The sequence below is a fragment of the Ranitomeya imitator genome, chromosome 7 (genome assembly GCF_032444005.1).
Source record: "Ranitomeya imitator isolate aRanImi1 chromosome 7, aRanImi1.pri, whole genome shotgun sequence".
Classification (NCBI taxonomy): domain Eukaryota; kingdom Metazoa; phylum Chordata; class Amphibia; order Anura; family Dendrobatidae; genus Ranitomeya; species Ranitomeya imitator.
This window is the reverse complement of record NC_091288.1, coordinates 222,340,067-222,363,718: the sequence shown is the minus strand read 5'-3', so window position 1 is coordinate 222,363,718 and position 23,652 is coordinate 222,340,067.

Here is a 23,652-nt window from a genome sequence, read left to right as displayed (position 1 = left end):
TTCCAGATTCTTTTTCCATACATAACGTATTCCATAGGTCATTGTTGAGGAGATACGTGGCACCTATGGTTCCATCTGTTGATCCTCCTGCCCCGGTTTTGGTGGAGGGGGAGTTGGAGTATATTGTGGAGAAGATTTTGGATTTTCGTCTTTCAAGGCGGAAACTCCAGTATCTAGTTAAGTGGAAGGGTTATGCTCAGGAAGATAATTCCTGGGTCTTTGCCTCTGATGTCCATGCTCCCGATCTTGTTCGTGCCTTTCATATGGCTCATCCTGGTCGTCCTGGGAGCTCTGGTGAGGGTTTGGTGACCCCTCCTCAAGGGGGGGGGGGTACTGTTGTGAATTCTGTGGCAGAGCTCCCTCCTGTGGTCACAAGTGGTACTTCGGCTGGTTCTCTCTGTGAGCTTCCGTTGGTGGAGGAAAGTGGTACTGCGGCTTCTGAGTTTCCTTCCTCAGGTGATGTGGTGAAGTCGTTAGGTGCTGCTCTATTTAACTCCACCTAGTGCTTTGATCCTGGCCTCCAGTCAATGTTCTAGTATTGGATCTGTTTCCTCCTGGATCGTTCCTGTGGCCTGCTGCTCTGCATAGCTAAGTTCCTCTTTGCTATTTGTTTGCTGTTTTTTTCTGTCCAGCTTGTCAATTTGTTTTTTCCTGCTTGCTGGAAGCTCTGGGACGCAGAGGGTGTACCTCTGTGCCGTTAGTTCGGTACGGAGGGTCTTTTTGCCCCCTTTGCGTCGTTTTTGTAGGGTTTTGTGTTGACCGCAAAGTTACCTTTCCTATCCTCGCTCTGTTCAGAAAGTTGGGCCTCACTTTGCTAAATCTATTTCATCTCTACGTTTGTCTTTTCATCTTAACTCACAGTCATTATATGTGGGGGCTGCCTTTTCCTTTGGGGTATTTCTCTGAGGCAAGGTAGGCTTATTTTCTATCTTCAGGCTAGCTAGTTTCTCAGGCCGTGCCGAGTTGCATAGGGAGCGTTAGGCGCAATCCACGGCTGCCTTTAGTGTGGTTTGAGAGGATTAGGGATTGCGGTCAACAGAGTTCCCACGTCTCAGAGCTCGTTCTTGTTTTTTGGGTTATTACCAGGTCACTGTATGTGCGCTGACCTCTATGTCCATTGTGGTACTGAATTACCTTTCATAACAGTCTGATTAGGAAGGAAAGTCCCGCCTCCGGGATGGTTTCTCAGTGTGAGGCGGCACATTTTATAATTGTTAACTTCAGCGTGTGCAAGGAGCATAAGTAAAAGAGCCACCTTTTCCTTATGCAGCATTAGTGCTGCACAAGGTGGCTCTTTTAGTTACAAACGCTGGGGGGTTAAAGGTTCCCTTTCAACTTGCTCCAATTAGGCCTCAGCCTATACTCTGTTTCTCCTGTAATCCCTGGGCTCCAACACCACCAGTTGCTGCTCAGAAGTGTCTTTGGCACAGGTACTCCCTCCTGCCCGGCCTGGTTCCAGCACGCCAGCTGTTTCCGGGTAGTGTCAAGGTAACTTTGCCTCCAATACGTTGTCCTGTCGGGTTAGCCAACTCTATGGCTGCAGTTTAGGTGCTTCCTATGTGGGCTGCGGGAACTGGGAATCAAGGCTGGTTCCGTAGTGCCAATAGGACAAGCTCCCCCTGTAGGACTGTGGGTTTTCGGTAACTCTGGCCAGCTCGCGGCCTAGCAATTTTTTTTGTTCATGTGACCGACCTTCTTGAATAGGTCCCCCTGGTTCCAGTACTATCAGCTGGTTCCAGGCAGAGCCTTTGGCTTATGTACATCCTTCTGGGTATCCGAGTTCCATCAATGTCTGGTGGTCCTTGGTAGTGCTTTCTGGCATGGGTACCTCCTGCTTAGTAACTGGGTTCCAGTATTGTCAGCTGGTCCTCGGTAGTTCCATTGGCTCTTGTACCTTCTGCTCCCCATCCTGGTTCCAGTACCGTCAGCTGGTTCCAGGCAGAGCCTTTGGCTAAGGTGCCTCCTTCTGAGTCTCCGAGTTCCACCAATGTCTGGTGGTCCTTGGTAGTGCTTTCTGGCACGGGTACTGTACCTCCTGCTTAGTAACCAGGTTCCAGTACCGTCAGCTAGTTCTTGGCAGTTCCTCAGCCTTCTTGTACCTTCTGCTACATTTCCAAGTTCAAGCTTTTGGAAATGGTTTTTGCTAATCACTCTGGATCTCCCTGACGACGACCCTAAAGACGACGACCCTGAAGACCACCCCGAAGAAGACGATGACCCCGGAGACGACGACCCTGAAGACCACACCGAAGAAGACAACAAACCGGGAGACGACGACCAGGGAGACGACGACCCTGGAGATGACGACCCTGGAGATGACGACCCTGAAGACCGAGAAGCAGAAGAACAAGAAGCTGCAGAACAAAAATCAGAAGAACATTAAGAATAAGACTAAAAATCAGAGCAAAAGATATTATCTAAATTATAAGCAGAAGAAGACTAAGCAGTGTATGGGAGTCCGTTCCTCCTCGTGGTGCCCCTGGAAAAAACCTGCTGCTGCAGGCCAAACTGACAAATCCTATTGTAAATCTTTTGTGACAGGCAGAACGGAAGGTGTAATCTTCAAACTTTTACAGATAACAACCACAGGAATGCCTGTCACAAATAAGAATACGATGAAGAAGAAGAATATAAAGATGATGAAGTAGAATATGAAGAAGAAGAATAGTTGAATAAAAAGAATATGAAGAATGTAAAAAAAAGAATAATAGGAAGAAGGTGAAGAAGAAGAAGATGAATAAGGTGAAGAAGAAGTTGATGAAAAAGATGCTGCTGCTGAGGATGATGAAGAAGAAAGTGTGGGAAAAGTAAAAAAGAAGGTGAAGAGCATGGAAGTAGAGAAACATAAATATCTGACAAAATATAAAAAATCTTAACATAGTCAATATCTTTGTAACTCCGAAAGTCTTAAAAAAAAATTAATTCCTGCTATTCTATTTGATTGGGCTAAACCTCTATACCTTTAATGTCTCCGCCACCTCCCCAAATACATCCTACATTATTCTTAGTTATTTTCCTTCATGTAGAATGAACCTACAAGGAAAGAAAGGGTTTATTTTAATTCCGATATTTTGGTCCCATTGACTTGCATTGGTATCGGGTATCGGCGATATCCAATATTTTTTGGATATCGGCCGATCCAATCCGATACCGATACTTCTGGATATCGGAAGGTATCGCTCAACACTGCTGAGGACTCTCAATTCTTAATATTAATGTTTTATTGCTAGTCCTTTCTAATCATATTTAATAGACTTTATATTTTATTATTTGATATATATATATATATATTTTGTCTTTTTGTGAGAGCTGTTCCTAATCTCTGGAATTAATGTCCATTCTGGTCTTTCCTGTTCCTCATCCTGGAGCAGATTGTCCTTTCCTGATATTTCTATTAACCTCACTGGTCCTGTTCCTATAGACTCCGACTAATTCTCCAATGAGATTATGCCTTTAAAGGGGTTTTTGCAGTGACATTAACGAGCTGTAAGAAAAATATTATCCGCAATGGATTTACTATAAATACATGTAGCAATTTTCTATTGGTAATATTGGAGGATAATAGTAAGTCCAAATAAAAGGATAGTATTTTTTGCCAATTATAAGTGAATTTGCAACTGTAGGAATTGCTATTTATGTAATTTATGAAGTGGGTCACGGCCGCCTCATCCCCACACCAGTGAAGACACAGTCTATAGGGCGGCCGTACCACACTACATGTTGGAAAAATGGATAAGCAGAAAAAATATATCCCTCTTCCCAAACAGCAACAAAAGTATTAGTAAAATAAGGTTTCACACCCATGGACGCATGACTAATTGAAAATAATATTCATCCTGAAGCATAAAATAATTCTAAAAAGCCCTAAAGAAATAAACTGTGATATAAGTTGGTGTGCATGCAGCATGTAAGCGTATACTCACAATGGCCACTAAACAGACAAAACCCAAGATAGAGACACAATAATAATGTGTGCAAAACTGTAAAGCGCTGCGGAATATGATAGCGCTATTTAAAAATAAAGATTGTTATTATTATTATAATAAGTAAATACCCTATATAAAACAGGAGGACAAATGGAAGTTTATAGAAAAATACAAACTAATTTTTATTAACAATACTACCATAAAAATTCACACCACCATCACATGATGGTAGTGCAACACAGACATAACAAAATGCAAGACACCAGCGGTAGGTCAACTGCGTATTTGTAGTATATATATCTTATAACCCGAACAATATATGTAAAAAGATACAGGTAAGAGAAAGTCTCCCCACAGAGGTCACGGCACTAAGACAATGCTAAAGTGCCCCGTGCGTATGGTTATATAAATAAATAAATGACCAGGGAACTCACACCCTCATTTCATGCCTAACATCCAACCTCAAAAGGGTAAATAAACAAGGGGGGGAGGAGGAGAAAAAAATCTCACCTGACCGCAGATAGACCTCTAATGCATGCCCCGACACGCGTTTCGCCTCTCTTTTTCAAGGGGATAGTATGCTGCATTAGTGCCCAACAGCGCCTTAAATAGTGTGTGACCAAATTAAAAAAAGGGGTGTGTACCAGTACCCAAACGAGGCCGTGATGATCCGGCGCATGCGCGCGTCGCCCTCCGAGTCCGACCGCCCCCCCCTCCGGTAATGGTCAAAAGGGGGGAACATCGTGGTCTGGCCTATCAGTAAATTTGAACGTGAGGTATTTAAACAACTACGGGACAACCAGGTATACACTAAATTAGATTTTAATCCGGTGGTGTCTTTCTCCGCACCGCTCCAAAAAATACTTATCAAAGCCTTTGATTCAGGTGTCATTAATAAAAAGGTCCTGGATGGACTTACGGTGCGCTTCCCGAAAGTGCCAACGTTTTATCTGCTCCCTAAAGTCCACAAGGACGCCGTCAACCCACCAGGACGTCCGATTGTGTCCGGAATAGATGGTCTCTGTGACCCTATATGTAAATTCATCGACTTTTATTTAAAACCTATAGTAGAGACATTGCCTTCGCATGTCAAGGATACGACGGATGTCCTTGCGAGGGTTGACGGCCTCCTTGTGTACAGGGATACTATCCTCGTGACTGCGGACGTAGAGACGTTGTACACATGCATCAGTCACGAGGAAGGGGTCCGAGCGGTCCGCTTCTTCCTGGAGACCTCCAACCTGGGCGGCCCTCTGTGTGAGCTCATCCTGGAACTGCTGCACTTTGCCCTCACACATAATTTTTTTACTTTTAAAAACCAGTTTTATCATCAGAAGCGTGGCGCAGCCATAGGTGCGGCCTGTGCCACCGCGTACGCCAACCTCTTCCTGGGGTTCTGGGAGAGGTTGGTGTTTGGTGTTTCGGGGGCAGGGGCCGCCGACCATGTGCTGTGCTGGTTACGCTATATTGATGATGTTTTATTTTTGTGGCGGGGCACAGTGCAGCAGCTGGATGAGTTTATGGCTATGCTTAATGACAACAATTTCAATATCAAACTAACATACAGATTTGATGCAGTTGAAATTGACTTCTTAGACATCAGTCTGGAGGTGGACTCGTCCTCTACCATCCAGACGGATGTTTTTCGTAAGGAGACATCAGTCAATTCTTTAATACACGCCACTACTGCACATAGCCATTCCACAGTTAGGGCCGTCCCGGTTGGACAGTTTCTCAGGGTGAGGCGGATCTGCTCCACCGACCAAAAATTTGAAGCTCAAGCGCTGGATTTGAAGAAGCGCTTCCAACAACGTGGTTATAGCCAAAGATGTATCAAAAATGGATACAACAGAGCTAAGTCGGTATCCCGTGACTCCCTGTTATATCAAAAAAGAAAGAGAAATAAGAAGGATGAAAATATACGGTTCATCTCAGTGTTTAATCACGAGTGGGATAGCATGCGTCATATTTTGATGAAATATTGGCCTGTTCTCAGTGCTGAGCCCTCCCTGAGGCCCTTCCTCACTGATAGACCCCTCATGACCCCTCGTCGCTCAAAAAACCTTAGCGATTTACTTATCAAGAGTCATTATGTTGCTCCGACCCCTAATTTCTTTGGTAACACACAGCCTAAAAAAGGTTTCTTTAAATGTGGCCACTGTGTGGCATGTGTGAACACATGCCAAGCCTCCACTTTTTGTTCCGTGGATCAAAAAATATTTGATATCAGAGAATATATCTCCTGTGGTACAAGGAATGTAGTGTACTATGCCACATGTGCGTGTTCGCTCATATACGTGGGGCTTACGTCACGCGAATTGAGGATACGAATCCGGGAACACGTTAGGGACATTTGTGCGGCTAGAACAGTAGAAGATGTAGCAACCCTCAAAACCATTCCGAGGCACTTTCGAATGGTTCACAATTGTGATCCTAAGGAATTCAAGGTTCGAGGGATTGATGTTATACACACGGGCATTAGGGGGGGCAATGTGAAAAAAATGTTGGCACAAAGGGAACTCATGTGGATAGTCAAACTTGGGACTGTCAAACCTGCTGGGTTAAATGAAGCCCTGAATTTTGGTCCCTTCCTTTAATTTGTCATATGACTTAATATTGGTTCTTAGCTCATCTCCACGTCTCCTTGAGTTTTCTTCCTCTGCATTTTAGTAATGTTGTTTTTAATGCTTTCTTGTGTCTTATATTTATATTTAGGTTTCTTTTTATGACCGGTATCCCCTTTGTGACCCGGCAATATGAATACAGCCAATGGCAGCCATTTGTAATCGCTATGAGGAGATGGATCTATATGCGGCCGTTTACAAAAATCCTTAGCTCATTGCTATATACTTGGCATAGATGGGACAACGCTGTCAAGCTTGCTTGTGGACCCACGGTTTTATGAAGATGCACGAAGATATATTATGGACATTGTGTATTATATGTGCTACAACGAATCACATCTTGGGATGTGGGGTCACGCCCCCTTATTCACGCAAGCAGCGTTGTTGCGGCTGGGCGGCCCCTGATCGAGTACACACTACCACATCCATTGATTTGTTGCTGTGGCGCGCGTGCGCACGCCTCCGTCGTGGCTCCGCCCTCCCTCTTCCGGCGACTTCCTGTGGCGGGCGCGGACGGGACCTATCGGTACCCGCCTGGCTCCCATCGCTGGATATGACCGGAGGGGGGGGGGGGCGGTCGGACTCGGATGGAGACGCGCGCATGCGCCGGATCATCACGGCCTCGTTTGGGTACTGGTACACACCCCTTTTTTTAATTTGGTCACACACTATTTAAGGCGCTGTTGGGCACTAATGCAGCATACTATCCCCTTGAAAAAGAGAGGCGAAACGCGCGTCGGGGCATGTATTAGAGGTCTATCTGCGGTCAGGTGAGATTTTTTTCTCCTCCTCCCCCCCTTGTTTATTTACCCTTTTGAGGTTGGATGTTAGGCATGAAATGAGGGTGTGAGTTCCCTGGTCATTTATTTATTTATATAACCATACGCACGGGGCACTTTAGCATTGTCTTAGTGCCGTGACCTCTGTGGGGAGACTTTCTCTTACCTGTATCTTTTTTACATATATTGTTCGGGTTATAAGATATATATATATACTACAAATACGCAGTTGACCTACCGCTGGTGTCTTGCATTTTGTTATGTCTGTGTTGCACTACCATCATGTGATGGCGGTGTGAATTTTTATGGTAGTATTGTTAATAAAAATTAGTTTGTATTTTTCTATAAACTTCCATTTGTCCTCCTGTTTTATATTGATCCTTGTATGGGGGTAATTGTGGTGATGGTGACTGAGTTCAGTCACTAAAATGAAGCTGGTATATTTGATACTTAAGTAAATACCCTGCAGCAAATACATAGCGACAGCATGAAAATAACATTGGGTGCTTAGTTATCAAAATTTTGATTAAAAAAATTTCAAAACCATTGATGGAATGAATGTCCTCTATAAAAGTAAAAACACTCTCTTTTGATCTGTCCCAAATGAAGAAAAGGTCGTCAATAAAACTGTTATACCACACAATGCTTTCTTGGTACAAATCATTCCACATTTATAAAATATCCTAAAAAATAAACATATTTGCATAAGTAGAGGCGCCCTTCAAACTTATTGCGGTGCTGTGTAACTGATGATGTTTCCCCAGGAAAGTAAAATAGTTCTTTGAAAGATAAAGGTGAGTCCTGCCTGGGGAAGCCCGGCCGGGATGAAGACCTCATCATGGAGGAATCTGTCTAAAGATGAAAGAGCAATGTCCTGAGAGATGTTGGAAGAACAGGCTGAGACATCCAATGTCGGGATACAGACATGCAGCGCTTTACCTCAGATAACTGGGAGATGAAATACTGGATCTGCATGATTTTATTTTCATGCGGAAAGATTACTAGGAATGGAGCCAATCCCTGAATAACGGCTTTTTAACCTTCTGCGTATTTTCGGGAGATGGTAAAATAAATGGAGTAATACGACATTTTCTATGCAAAAACCTTTCTTCTTGATCATTTAGCGCACTGTCTGAAGCAGCATTATCCACCATTGAGTTGTACGGAGGAAACATTCGTGGAAGGGATCTACAGGAATCATCGGGTCATATTTAGGAGAAGAGAAGATTCTCATGTTTCCTTGTAGGATGATTGCACTGCCGGATCTGATGACAATGTGCCTATTAATGTGAAGGGACAACTGCTTTCCTTTCTGCTATAGTTAGACCATGAGGCGCTATTTTAGATGGTGTCAGGAATCCTGACCGCTGCCACCAATACGTCACGATTCCCACCGTGACCGTCAACCCTACGTCACGGATGGGGGTGACTTTAGGCAAACAGACGGCTATCACATGTGCAGGGGGGCTTATCTTAGTTATCCCTCCACTCCACAATGTGATGAAAAAACACACACAAGGCTATTGACCTCTTAGTTTACAGCAGGGGCTTATTCTAGGTATCCCACTGCTTTTCAATATACCACGAACTGCAGGGATTTATGTGTATCCCGCTTACAGTTCCACATAAAACTTGCAGCTCTCTGGCGCCCCCCTTACTCTCAGGTCAGATTAGGTACTGCACCTAGGGTAATTAGTCGCCAAAAAGGCTGCCTGCTATGTACTGGCTATTGGGCACGCTGCAGCGACGCGATAAACTACTCCCACTCAGGCAGGAACAATAATTATCAGCGCCGCAGTCGCTACAACAACACCCAAAGGCCTGCACGGTATTGTTGCCACCAGCTTCGATTAAACGGGTCCGAAGCTAACCTAACACAGTAGCGTAATTCCCTTCAGGAGACAAGGTACGTTTTAGAGCATGAAGGACGAACTAGTATTAACTATTATACTCCATAAACGTTTAGGCAGTGTTTATCGAAAAATTATTACAAGGATGTTACAAAAGAGACAATTGCAAATATGTACAAGGTAATTATAAAAAAACAAGGATTACATGAGAAATCAACACTTACATGTGTTCAGAGCATTGCAGGCAACCAGGCTAGTGGAGTTTCCATCTGTCCCAGTGCATTAGGACTCTAGGTAGGAACAGCTCTTCAAGTCAGACTCACATGGGCTCCAGCAGACAGACAGCCCTTTGCTGGAGTCTGGCCAAAAAACTTATAGCTGCAGCCTGTGACATCACCAAAAGGGTTGAGTTACGATCGCCCTGCTCTTTCTTCAGTCTTAGTAAATGTCACACAAGTTTGTTTAATACCTATATCTCTGCTCCAGAACATGTCATAGTCATAACAAACCCATCATTCATCTCGTATTAACGTTGGGATTCTAATGAGATCAAATATGTCCTATTTGTGAAGCATAATTACAGAGAAATCCCTACTTTTTACCTGATGGAGTTAGAAGCTCATGTTTACCGTGATGGGTAGATGCTCTGATGGACTTTAGCAATCTCTATTTAAGATTCTCTTAGCCCCAGTCATTGGCCCAATATCTTACAATAATGGAAAAAAGGACTTCCATAGATTTTGGAGCCATTTTTCCAGTTCCAGCTAGTGCAGTTGGGAGGGGGCGAGTAACTTTCGTGGAGCCTGGAATTTATGACACCAGGGCAATAAAACCCCCTTCTACCATACATTCCGAAGCACACAGAGAAACAAGGAGAGCCAGAGAGAGAAGGGGGGTTTAGCCCACAGCATGAGCTGAAGAGCAACTAAACTTATATGATATTTCATACAATATCGTGACACCTCACCCTTTTGGTGTGCGCTACGGAGGCAGAACCTCATGGTGCTCCTCCATGCGCACCTCAGCAGGTTCACCCTTGTGGGCCAACCCATCAACATTGCCGTGCTCTGGCTCCATGGTGCCTCTACCTATCCGGTGTCCCAGGTAGTGAACCTCCCTCATGCCCATCTGGCACTTTCCCGGCTTGATAGTCAGTCCTGCTCGGTGAATTCACCTGAGCACCTCCTCGAGATGCTGCAGGTGTTCCTCCCAGGAGGGACTGAAGATGGCAATGTCATCCAAGCACGCCACTGCGTACTTCTCCAGTCCCTGAAGCAGGAGGTTGACCATCCGCTGGACAGTGGCAGGGGCATTCTTCATGCCGAAGGGCATGACCGTGGACTCGTACAGTCCAAAGGGTGTGATAAAGGTGGACTTCTCCTGCACCTCGGGGCTCAGGGGAATCTGCCAGTATCCTCGAATCAGATCCATTATTGTCAGGTATTTTGCACCAGCTAACTTCTCAAGCAGCTCCTCGATGCGCAGCATTGGGTGCGCGTCAGAGGCTGTAATGGCGTTGAGCCCCCTGTAGTCAACGCAGAACCGGGTGGACCGGTGTTGTGAATTTTGTGGCAGAGCTCCCTCCTGTGGTCACAAGTGGTACTTCGGCTGATTCTCTCTGTGAGCTTCCGTTGGTGGAGGAAAGTGGTACTGCGGCTTCTGAGTTTCCTTCCTCAGGTGATGTGGTGAAGTCGTTAGGTGCTGCTCTATTTAACTCCACCTAGTGCTTTGATCCTGGCCTCCAGTCAATGTTCTAGTATTGGACCTGTTTCCTCCTGGATCGTTCCTGTGGCCTGCTGCTCTGTATAGCTAAGTTCCTCTTTGCTATTTGTTTGCTGTTTTTTTCTGTCCAGCTTGTCAATTTGTTTTTTCCTGCTTGCTGGAAGCTCTGGGACGCAGAGGGTGTACCTCCGTGCCGTTAGTTCGGTACGGAGGGTCTTTTTGCCCCCTTTGCGTGGTTTTTGTAGGGTTTTGTGTTGACCGCAAAGTTACCTTTCCTATCCTCGCTCTGTTCAGAAAGTTGGGCCTCACTTTGCTAAATCTATTTCATCTCTACGTTTGTCTTTTGATCTTAACTCACAGTCATTATATGTGGGGGGCTGCCTTTTCCATTGGGGTATTTCTCTGAGGCAAGGTAGGCTTATTCTCTATCTTCAGGCTAGCTAGTTTCTCAGGCCGTGCCGAGTTGCATAGGGAGCGTTAGGCGCAATCCACGGCTGCCTTTAGTGTGTTGGAGAGGATTAGGGATTGCGGTCAACAGAGTTGCCACGTCTCAGAGCTCGTTCTTGTTTTTTGGGTTATTGCCAGGTCACTGTATGTGCGCTGACCTCTATGTCCATTGTGGTACTGAATTACCTTTCATAACAGTACTGGAGGCCCAAAGTACTAATGATTCTCAATAGAGGGAAAAAAGAAGTTCTGAGACCATTTTTTTTTCTCTGCACTGTGTTTTGCCTTTTTTTCCCCTAGACATTTGGGTGGTATCGGACACAGGTGTAGCAATGGACATTAAAGGTCTGTCTGCATGTGTGGATCAGCTCACGGCAAGAGTACAAAGTATTCAAGACTTTGTGGTTCAGAATTCTATGTTAGAACCGAGAATTCCTATTCCTGATTTGTTTTTTGGAGATAGAACTAAATTTCTGAGTTTCAAAAATAATTGTAATCTATTTCTGGCTTTGAAACCCCGCTCCTCTGGTGACCCAGTTCAACAAGTTAGGATCGTTATTTCTTTTTTGCGTGGCGACCCTCAGGACTGGGCATTTTCTCTTGCGTCAGGAGATCCTGCATTAAGTAATATCGATGCGTTTTTCCTGGCGCTCGGATTGCTGTACGATGAGCCTAATTCTGTGGATCAGGCAGAGAAGAATTTGCTGGCTCTGTGTCAGGGTCAGGATGAAATAGAGGTATATTGTCAGAAATTTAGAAAGTGGTCCGTACTCACTCAGTGGAATGAAGGTGCGCTCACAGCTATTTTCAGAAAAGGTCTCTCTGAAGCCCTTAAGGATGTCATGGTGGGATTTCCTATGCCTGCTGGTCTGAATGAGTCTATGTCTTTGGCCATTCAGATCGGTCGACGCTTGCGCGAGCGTAAATCTGTGCACCATTTGGCAGTATTACCTGAGCTTAAACCTGAGCCTATGCAGTGCGATAGGACTTTGACCAGAGTTGAACGGCAAGAACACAGACGTCTGAATGGGCTGTGTTTCTACTGTGGTGATTCCACTCATGCTATCTCTGATTGTCCTAAGCGCACTAAGCGGTTCGCTAGGTCTGCCACCATTGGTACGGTACAGTCAAAATTTCTTCTGTCTGTTACCTTGATCTGCTCTTTGTCATCGTATTCTGTCATGGCATTTGTGGACTCAGGCGCTGCTCTGAATTTGATGGACTTGGAGTATGCTAGGCGTTGTGGGTTTTTCTTGGAGCCCTTGCAGTGTCCTATTCCATTGAGAGGAATTGATCCTACGCCTTTGGCCAAGAATAAGCCTCAGTACTGGACCCAGCTGACCATGTGCATGGCTCCTGCACATCAGGAGGTTATTCGCTTTCTGGTGTTGCGTAATCTGCATGATGTGGTCGTGTTGGGGTTGCCATGGCTACAAGTCCATAATCCAGTATTATATTGGAAATCCATGTCTGTGTCCAGCTGGGGTTGTCAGGGGGTACATGGTGATGTCCCATTTCTGACTATTTCGTCATCCACCCCTTCTGAGGTTCCTGAGTTCTTGTCTGATTACCGGGATTTATTTGATGAGCCCAAGTCCGATACCCTACCTCCGCATAGGGATTGTGATTGTGCTATCGATTTGATTCCTGGTAGTAAATTCCCAAAAGGTCGACTGTTTAATTTATCTGTGCCAGAGCACGCCGCTATGCGGAGTTATGTGAGTCTTTGGAGAAGGGGCATATTCGCCCGTGATCGTCGCCATTAGGAGCAGGGTTCTTTTTTGTAGCCAAGAAGGATGGTTCACTGAGACCTTGTATAGATTACTGCCTTCTAAATAAGATCACGGTTAAATTTCAGTACCCCTTGCCATTGTTATCTGATTTGTTTGCTCAGATTAAGGGGGCTAGTTGGTTCACCAAGATAGATCTCCGTGGTGCGTATAATCTTGTGCGTATTAAGCGAGGCGATGAGTGGAAAACTGCATTTAATACGCCCGAGGGCCATTTTGAGTATCTTGTAATGCCATTCGGACTTGCCAATGCTCCATCAGTGTTTCAGTCCTTTATGCATGACATCTTCCGAGAGTACCTGGATAAATTCCTGATTGTGTACTTAGATGACATTTTGATCTTCTCGGATGATTGGGAGTCTTATGTGAAGCAGGTCAGAACGGTGTTTCAGGTCCTGCGTGCTAATTCTTTGTTTGTGAAGGGATCAGAGTGTCTCTTTGGTGTTCAGAAGGTTTCATTTTTGGGGTTCATCTTTTCCCCTTCTACTATCGAGATGGACCCTGTTAAGTTCCAAGCCATCCATAATTGGACTCAGCCGACATCTCTGAAAAGTCTGCAAAAGTTCCTGGGCTTTGCTAATTTTTATCGTCGCTTCATCTGCAATTTTTCTAGTATTGCTAAACCATTGACCGATTTGACCAAGAAAGGTGCGGATGTGGTCAATTGGTCTTCTGTTGCTGTGGAAGCTTTTCAAGAGTTGAAGCGTCGTTTTTCTTCTGCCCCTGTGTTGTGTCAACCAGATGTTTCGCTTCCGTTCCAGGTCGAGGTTGATGCTTCTGAGATTGGAGCAGGGGCTGTTTTGTCGCAGAGAAGTTCTGATTGCTCGGTGATGAAACCATGCGCCTTCTTTTCCAGGAAGTTTTCGCCTGCTGAGCGAAATTATGATGTGGGCAATCGAGAGTTGCTGGCCTTGAAGTGGGCATTCGAGGAATGGCATCAATGGCTTGAAGGAGCTAAGCATCGCTTGGTGGTCTTGACTGATCACAAGAACTTGACTTATCTCGAGTCCGCCAAGCGGTTGAATCCTAGACAAGCTCGTTGGTCGTTGTTTTTTGCCCATTTTGACTTTGTGATTTCATACCTTCCGGGCTCTAAAAATGTGAAGGCGGATGCTCTGTCTAGGAGTTTTGTGCCCGACTCTCCGGGTGTATCTGAGCCGGCGTGTATCCTCAAAGAGGGAGTAATTGTGTCTGCCATCTCCCCTGATTTGCGGCGGGTGCTGCAAAAATTTCAGGCTAATAAATCTGATAGTTGCCCAGCGGAGAAACTGTTTGTCCCTGATAGGTGGACGAATAAAGTTATCTCTGAGGTTCATTGTTCGGTGTTGGCTGGTCATCCTGGAATCTTTGGTACCAGAGAGTTAGTGGCTAGATCCTTTTGGTGGCCATCTCTGTCGCGGGATGTGAGTACTTTTGTGCAGTCCTGTGGGATTTGTGCTCGGGCTAAGCCCTGCTGTTCTCGTGCCAGTGGGTTGCTTTTGCCCTTGCCGGTCCCGAAGAGGCCTTGGACACATATCTCTATGGATTTTATTTCAGATCTTCCCGTCTCTCAAAAGATGTCAGTCATTTGGGTGGTCTGTGATCGCTTCTCTAAGATGGTCCATTTGGTACCCTTGTCTAAATTGCCTTCCTCCTCTGATTTGGTGCCATTGTTTTTCCAGCATGTGGTTCGTTTACATGGCATTCCAGAGAATATCGTTTCTGACAGAGGTTCCCAGTTTGTTTCGAGGTTTTGGCGAGCCTTTTGTGGAGGGCATTGACTTGTCTTTTTCCTCGGCTTTCCATCCTCAGACTAATGGCCAGACCGAACGAACCAATCAGACCTTGGAAACATATCTGAGATGCTTTGTTTCTGCTGATCAGGATGACTGGGTGTCCTTTTTGCCTTTGGCTGAGTTCGCCCTTAATAATCGGGCCAGCTCGGCTACCTTGGTTTCACCGTTTTTCTGCAACTCTGGGTTCCATCCTCGTTTCTCTTCAGGGCAGGTTGAGTCTTCGGACTGTCCTGGTGTGGATACTGTGGTGGACAGGTTGCAGCAGATTTGGACTCATGTAGTGGACAATTTGACTTTGTCCCAGGAGAAGGCTCAGCGTTTTGCTAATCGCAGACGCTGTGTGGGTCCCCGACTTCGGGTTGGGGACTTGGTTTGGTTATCTTCTCGTCATATTCCTATGAAGGTTTCCTCTCCTAAGTTTAAACCTCGTTTTATTGGTCCGTATAGGATTTCTGAGGTGCTTAATCCTGTGTCTTTTCGTCTGACCCTTCCAGATTCTTTTTCCATACATAACGTATTCCATAGGTCATTGTTGCGGAGATACGTGGCACCTATGGTTCCATCTGTTGATCCTCCTGCCCCGGTTTTGGTGGAGGGGGAGTTGGAGTATATTGTGGAGAAGATTTTGGATTCTCTCCAGTATCTGGTTAAGTGGAAGGGTTATGCTCAGGAAGATAATTCCTGGGTCTTTGCCTCTGATGTCCATGCTCCCGATCTTGTTCGTGCCTTTCATATGGCTCATCCTGGTCGTCCTGGGAGCTCTGGTGAGGGTTCGGTGACCCCTCCTCAAGGGGGGGTACTGTTGTGAATTCTGTGGCAGAGCTCCCTCCTGTGGTCACAAGTGGTACTTCGGCTGATTCTCTCTGTGAGCTTCCATTGGTGGAGGAAAGTGGTACTGCGGCTTCTGAGTTTCCTTCCTCAGGTGATGTGGTGAAGTCGTTAGGTGCTGCTCTATTTAACTCCACCTAGTGCTTTGATCCTGGCCTCCAGTCAATGTTCTAGTATTGGACCTGTTTCCTCCTGGATCGTTCCTGTGGCCTGCTGCTCTGCATAGCTAAGTTCCTCTTTGCTATTTGTTTGCTGTTTTTTTCTGTCCAGCTTGTCAATTTGTTTTTTCCTGCTTGCTGGAAGCTCTGGGACGCAGAGGGTGTACCTCTGTGCCGTTAGTTCGGTACGGAGGGTCTTTTTGCCCCCTTTGCGTGGTTTTTGTAGGGTTTTGTGTTGACCGCAAAGTTACCTTTCCTATCCTCGCTCTGTTCAGAAAGTTGGGCCTCACTTTGCTAAATCTATTTCATCTCTACGTTTGTCTTTTCATCTAAACTCACAGTCATTATATGTGGGGGCTGCCTTTTCCTTTGGGGTATTTCTCTGAGGCAAGGTAGGCTTATTTTCTATCTTCAGGCTAGCTAGTTTCTCAGGCCGTGCCGAGTTGCATAGGGAGCGTTAGGCGCAATCCACGGCTGCCTTTAGTGTGTTGGAGAGGATTAGGGATTGCGGTCAACAGAGTTCCCACGTCTCAGAGCTCGTTCTTGTTTTTTGGGTTATTGCCAGGTCACTGTATGTGCGCTGACCTCTATGTCCATTGTGGTACTGAATTACCTTTCATAACAGACCGGTCTTTCTTCGGCACGAGAACTACAGGTGAGGCCCACACGCTCTTTGACCGTCGAATCACCCCCAGCTGTAACATCTCATCAATCTCCTGGCACATAATCTGCTGCACCTGGTCAGAGATTCGATAGGGTGTTCGCCGTAGTGGGGCGTGGTCCCCAGTGTCCACCTCATCGACTGCTAACTCAGTCCTCCCAGGCCGGTTGGAGAACATAACCTGGAAGGGTTCCAGTGTGGTTTGCAACCGCAACTGCTTTGGTTCAGTTAACAAGGTGCTTACCTCCACGTCCTCGATGGACCCACCGGCCCTGGCTTGGGCCAGCATGTCCAGGATGGTGTTTTCCTTCCTGTCTTCGGGTAAGCTGCAGACCAGTAGGATGAAAGGTTCACGTTCGTGATGAGCCTTCATCATTTTAATGTGAAAGGCCTTTCGCCTACCCCGAGCGTGGTCAAGCGTGACCACGTAGGTGACCGGGTTGAGCTGTTGGTGGACGACATACGGGCCCTCCCAGGCTGCCTGAAGCTTATCCGTTGGTACGGGGACCAGCACCCACACCTTTTAACCCACGCGGTAGGTCCGCTCCCTGGCATTCTGGTCATACCCGTGCTTCTGATCAGCCTGAGCCTGCGTCATGTTGTCATGCACCAACTGCGTCAAAGTCTGCATCTTGTCACGGAAGCGCATGACATACTCCACTATGGACACTTCAGAAGTAGTGTTGAGCATTCCGATACCACAAGTATCGGGTATCGGCCGATATTTGCGGTATCGGAATTCCGATACTGAATTCCGATACTTCCCGCGTATCGGATACCGGAATCGGAAGTTCCCAGAATTCAAATTGAACGCAGCAGCCAATGAGGAATGAATGAAAGTGTGGGCACATCCTGTTTAGCATGGTGGGCATGTAAGTACTGGCAAGGCTGGGATTGGCTGCTGAAATGATGTCACTCTGCACTATAAAAAAGCGCTGCCGCCATTTTGCGCTCACTCTGCTGTGATTTCAGTTAGGGACAGGACGCTGTGTTCTAACTGAGGGCCAGTTGAGCTTGCTAATTGCTTTATTTTCCTTTCCAAAGGCTAATTTAGCAAAACGCTGTGTGTTCTTCACTGTTCACCTTGCTCTTGCCTTGCAGCGCTGTTTTAACAGCGTTCTGCAAGGTCTCTGTGTGTGTGTGTGTGTGCAGCTCACTCTGTAGTCTGTGTGCAGCCATATACCCGGTTGTATTCAGCTCAGGGGGGGTTCACACTGCCTCACACAGTTGTTCTTTTTTGCTCTTAGTGCAGCCTGCTGCACATTTTTTCTCAAATTTCCTATTAGTGTTTTTCCACCAGTCTCCAGCTCTATTGTGGAAAAACACTACATAGGATAACCTAGAGGGGGGTTTTTGGGCCTTGCAGCGCCGTTTACGGCTGTCTGCACGGTCTCCGTGTGAGCCCAGCTCGCCCTGTAGTCTGTGTGCAGCCATAGCCGGTTGGATTCAGCTCAGGGTTCGTTACTGGCTCATACCTTGAGAAAAATTTTCCTTTTTTTCAAATAGTGCAGCCTGTTTAAAATTTGAAAAAAAAAATTCCTATTAGTGTCTTTCCACTCGTATCCAGCTAAATAGTGGAAAAACACTATATAGGATAACCTAGAGGAGGGTTTTTTGGCCTTGCAGCGCCGTTTACGGCTGTCTGCACGGTCTCCGTGTGAGCCCAGCTCGCCCTGTAGTCTGTGTGCAGCCATAGCCGGTTGGATTCAGCTCAGGGTTCGTTACTGGCTCATACCTTGAGAAAAATTTTCCTTTTTTTCAAATAGTGCAGCCTGTTTAAAATTTGAAAAAAAAAAAAATTCCTATTAGTGTCTTTCCACCAGTCTCCAGCTCAATTGTGGAAAAACACTACATAGGATAACCTAGAGGTTTTTTTGGGGGCCTTGCAGCGCCGTTTACGGCTGTCTGCACGGTCTCTGTGTGAGCGCAGCTCGCCCTGTAGTCTGTGTGCAGCCATAGCCGGTTGGATTCAGCTCAGGGTGCGTTACTGCCTCATACCTTGAAAAACAATTTCCTTTTTTTCAAATAGTGCAGCCAGTTTAAAATTTGAAAAAAAAAAATTCCTATTAGTGTCTTTCCACTTGTATCCAGCTAAATAGTGGAAAAACACTATATAGGATAACCTAGAGGAGGGTTTCTTGGCCTTGCAGCGCCGTTTACGGCTGTCTGCACGGTCTCCGTGTGATTTAAACTAGCTCTGTAGCCCGATCTGCACCAAAAAAAAGGTTAAGTTCACCAAACACAACTTACACTTGTGTAGGCCACATTTGAAAAATAATAAAGTTTAGTCCACAATTTACAACATTAGTGTTTCTTACACCTGTTAGGAGGAGCATTACAGGAATAAGCACACTAAGGCCTTAGTACTTTTCTGCTTATCTTTATCTGTCAACCAAGATGAAGAGGGCAGGGAGTAAGGCACGTGGGCGTGGGCGCGGAGCAGGGAGAGGAGCAGGGAGAGGACGTGGTGATTCTGTGCCTGCTGCGGGCGCCGGTGACTCGTCGTCACTCAGTTTCAGCAGGGAACAGTCCTTCATGCGCAGCTTTGTCGGAGAGCGCCGTGCACCGCTGCTGCGTGAAGACCAAATTGAAGCCGTTGTCGGGTGGATGGCAGCTAACGCCTCGGCATCGACTTCAGTTAGTGCCACATCCTCTCAGGCACAGAGCACTGGAGAGCAGCCATCTGTCTCTTCACCACCTGCCAAATTGGCCAGGCAGTCAGAGAGCCCAGGACAGGAGCCGTCTCTACTTCTGTTCTCTGAATCTCTTGGCTTGGAAACAGGGGGCCAGCCAAGCAGCATTGGAGAAATGGAAGAAGAGGCAGTGTGCAGTGATGCCCAACACCTTTTTCTCTCTGACTCTGAAGAGGCAGGTGGGCCAGTGCCTCCGGTGACCACAGCGCAGTACGCATCTGATGATGAAACTCAGGTGCCGCTTTCTCGTGCGTACTGTGCTGCTGAGACTACCCAGGAGGAGCAGTTGGTGGCAGAGGGTAGTGGAGATGATGAGGTCCTTGACCCATCGTGGCGTGAGGAACAGGAAGGTGGTGGGAGCAGCTCAGAGGAAGAGCTTCCTCTTACGGGCCAAAGAGGGAGAGGGAGGGGGAAGACTGCGGAGCCTGTAGCCTCCACTTTGGCACCCGTTAGGAGCCTGTCTCTTTCCAAAGCCAAAAAGGGCGCTCCCAAGACTTGCAGTGCCTGGTCCTTTTTTGACACAGTTGCAGATGACATTTGTTTTGTCAAATGCAAGCTGTGTCATCATAAAGTAAAAAGAGGGAAAAATGTCAGCAACCTCAATACCACAAATATGTGGAAACATGTGCGGACCAGGCACGCGGTGGAGTTACAGAAACACACTGAAGATGTAGGCCAACCAACAGCGGCAGCTACCACCTCTTCAGCTCGTGTTGCCTCTTCCTCCAGCTCACGCACAGCTGGTTTGGCTTCCTCCCAGAGACCTTGTGTAATTCCACCCACAGCACCACCTTCCCAGTCATCCTCACACTCCCAGTCTACTCTACAGCCATCGGTAGTACAGGCATGGGAGAAAAGGCGGGCATTCTCGGCCAACCACCCCCGAGCACAGGCTCTGAATGCAGGCATTGCCAAACTGTTGTCCCTGGAAATGCTCTCGTTCAGGCTGGTGGAGACTGACAGCTTCCGTGACTTGATGGCATTGGCAGTCCCACAGTACAAGGTGCCCAGCCGCTTTTACTTCAGCAGGCAGGCTGTCCCTGCCCTGCACAGGCATGTTGAGGCAAACATAAAACATGCGCTACTGAACGCCGTCAGTAGCAAGGTCCACCTCACCACCGATGCGTGGACCAGTCAGCATGGACAGGGGCGATATGTTTCCCTCACTGCCCATTGGGTTAATGTTGTTGAGCCAGGTACAGATCGTGCGAGTGGCGCAGGACGTGTCCTGCCCACTCCAAGGATTGCAGGAATCCAGTCTGTACGCATCGACTCCTCCTCTTACACCAGTTCCTCTGATTCCTCTCTGCAGGATCCGTCACAGTCCACCCCCACATGGACCCGTGAACGTTTACCTATGACCGACATGAGCACAGCCGTGGCCAAACGTCAGCAGGCCGTCTTGAAACTAGTTTCATTGGGGCATCGAAGCCACACAGCGCAGGAGCTCTGGAATGCCATAAAGCAGGAGAGCGATGTGTGGTTACTGCCAGCGAATCTCCAGCCAGGCATGGTAGTGTGTGACAATGGCCGAAATCTGGTGGCAGCTTTGGCCCTTGGCAACCTCACTCACATCCCATGTCTGGCACATGTGCTCAATTTGGTTGTGCAGAGTTTTCTGAGGGACTATCCGGATCTTGATGCCCTGCTGCACAAGGTCCGCCTAGAGTGTGCTCACTTGCGGCGTTCCAGCTTGGCCAGATCCCGCATTGCTGCTCTGCAGCGCCGATTCCGCCTTCCGGAACACCGCATCATATGTGACCTACCTACCCGGTGGAATTCCACGTTACATATGTTGGAGCGGTTGTGTGAGCAGCAGCAAGCAGTTATGGAGTACCAGCTGCATCAGGCGCAAAGAAGTCGCAGTCAGCGCCGATCAGACTTCACAACCACAGAGTGGGCCACTATGAAGGACGTCTGCCAGGTTTTGCGTCCTTTTGATTATTCCACGCGGATGGCAAGTGCAGATGATGCACTAGTCAGCATGACTGTCCCCCTTATCTGCCTGCTTCAGCAAACTTTGCAAGGGTTAAGGGATGATGTGGTGGAAGAGGTGGAGGATGAGGAGTCACCTTTTCCATCAGCTTCTGGAGAGTCAGCGCCACGTGGTTCCTCACAAAGGGGTACGCAGGGGCCAATTTGTGAGGAGGATGAGGAGGAGTCAATGGAGGAGGAAGAGCTCCGTCCAGAGGAGGGAGCGACACAATTGTCCAGTGGTCAGTGTGTACAGCGAGGGTGGGGTGATGACGAGCGGGCAGAGATCATGTCTCAAGCAGGGGACAGCGTTTCTGGGCCGGTTGGCACTCTGCAGCACATGGTGGATTTCATGCTGCAGTGCCTGAGAAACGACCGCCGCATCGACCACATTCTCAACATGCCTGATTATTGGGTGTTCGCCCTCCTCGATCCTCGCTACCGGGACAACGTCCAAAACCTCATCCCTGCGTTGACCCGGGAGCGTAAATTGCGGGAGTACCACGACACACTGGTGAATTCCATCATCTTCTCCTGTCCAACTGAGAGGAGTGCTGCTAGTGCTTTACAAAGCAGCTCAGTGCGTCGAGGCAGTGGGGGAGGCTCTGCCCAAAGAGGGAGCAGAAGCAGTGCCTCTGCCCAAGGCAAGCCCAGTATGGCACAACTCTGGCACACTTTTGTGTGCCCGCCCCAAATGTCTACACCATCACCGGCGGCTCCAGTCAGCAGGAGGCAACGGTTCCGTCAGATGGTGACAGACTACATGGCTTGCCCTCTTACTGTACTCCCAGACGGCTCTTCCCCGTTCAAGTTTTGGGTCTCTAAGCTGGATACATGGCCAGAGCTAAGCCAGTATGCATTGGAGGTGCTGGCTTGCCCTGCGGCTAGTGTCTTATCGGAACGTGTCTTTAGTGCCGCAGGTGGTGTACTAACAGACCGTCGCATGCGACTATCCTCCGATAACGTTGACCGGCTTACTTTCCTGAAAATGAACCAGGCCTGGATCTCGCAGGAATTTGCCACTCCTCTGCCTGATTAAGTAATTGGGTGTCATCCAGGTCTCCTGCTGTGTTCATCTTTCTACCACCTGAACTGCTATTCCTGGGCTCCAACACCGCCAGTTGCGGCTCAGAAGTGCAGGCTGCACAGTAAAAACATACGACCCAGTGTTATTGGGTTTCAGTAACGTCAGCTGATCCCCAGCTGTGTAGCCGGCAATGTGTCCTGCGACCGCCACGCTGGCACAACAACCTAAATGTAAGGGAACCTGTCCCCCCCCCCCCCCCCCCGTCGTTTGTTACTGAAAGAGCCATCTTGTGCAGCAGTAATGCTGCACAAGGAAAAGGTAGCTCTTTTTTTTTAGCTCTTTGCACACGCAGAACTTAACACTTATAAAATGTGTTCACTGATACCGTTATACCGTCCCGGAGCTGGGACTTTCCTTCGTAATGTGACGCAGCACAGCCGTCATTCCTACCCCCTTGGTGCCATGCGCTGCCTCCTCAGCGTTGTTTTAAGCTGTCACGGAGCCTGCGCTGTTCTGTTATCCCTTGGGCATGCCCTATTTGTGCTGCCTGTCTTCTGACATAATTTGGTGTCAGGCTGGCTGCGCCTGTGCGGCCGCGGTGCCCGAGATCCCGCCTCGCAGTGTCTTCTGATTGAGTCACACTGCGGGCCTGGGATCCATGGGCATGCGCAGTGCATATCTTCCCCTCGGGCTCTCGCTCATTTCCCTCCGCCTTCTTTAGACTGTGCGCCGTCAGCTGATCCCTAGCATGCCACGGCCGTGACACCGCACAGTCTGAAGAAGAGGGAAGGAGGGGAGTGAGAGTCGAGGTTATGCACTGTGCATGCCCATGGTTCCAAGGCCCGCAGTGGGATTACGTTAGATGAGACTGCGAGGTGGGATCTGGAGCAGCGTGGACGCACAGGCACTGACAGCCTGACACCAAATTATGTCAGAAGACAGGCAGCGCTAATTGGGCATGGCCAAGGGCTAACAGAACAGCGCAGGCTCCGTGGCAGCTTAAAACAACGCTGAGGAGGCAGCGCACGGCATCAAGGGGATAGGAATGACAGCTGTGCTGTGTCCCATTACGAAGGAAATTCGCACCTCCGGAACGGTTTAACGGTATAAAGGGACACATTTTTAGTGTTTACTTCGGTGTTTGCAAGGAGCATAATTAAAAGAGCAACCTTTTCCTTTTGCATCCTTAGTGCTGCACAACATGGCTCTTTCAGCTACAAACGTCTTGGGGGGGGGGTTAAAGGTTTCCTTTCAACTTGCTCCAATCAGGCTTCGGCCTACACTCTGTTCCTCTGCTCCTCCTGCTGTCCCTGGGCTCTAACACCGCCAGTTGGTGCCTGGAAGTGCTGTGTGCACAGTCAACAGTCGCTCCTCTGTTATTGGGGTTCAGTAACGTCA